The sequence below is a fragment of the Orycteropus afer genome, unplaced genomic scaffold (assembly GCF_000298275.1).
Source record: "Orycteropus afer afer isolate SDZICR_OR568_19922 unplaced genomic scaffold, OryAfe1.0 scaffold04851, whole genome shotgun sequence".
NCBI lineage: Eukaryota > Metazoa > Chordata > Mammalia > Tubulidentata > Orycteropodidae > Orycteropus > Orycteropus afer.
This window is the reverse complement of record NW_006926438.1, coordinates 5,881-6,342: the sequence shown is the minus strand read 5'-3', so window position 1 is coordinate 6,342 and position 462 is coordinate 5,881.

Below are 462 nucleotides of genomic sequence, written 5' to 3'. Positions count from 1 at the left end.
ACAAATGTTAAGAGACTGCATTTATAAAACCAGGGGTGGTAGTTAAAGATTTCTTTAAATATTTTTCAAATTCAAAGAAAAATGAAACAAAGTGAACTTGAATTAATGTTTCCTGAAGAAAGTAATATTTTGCTTAGACTGTCACTATCACATGCAAGCCATCATGAGATCTGTGGCCAATGCCAGTTACCATTATGGGCTAGAATGTTTTCTTTGATGATCAGTCTAAAAGTGGTAGTTATTGATCAGTTTAAGGATTTGGCATTTGTTTCCAAGACGAACATTCACTCTTGTACTGCAATTAAGATATCTCTAAGAGGCAATGATAAATCCAAGATTGTTGTTGTTGTTGTTGTTATATGCCGTCGAGTCGGCCCCGACTCATAGTGACCCCTCCTTGGGTTTCCGAGGCAGTATCACTACGGAAGTAGGATTGCCCAACCTTCCTTCCGAGGAGTGGCT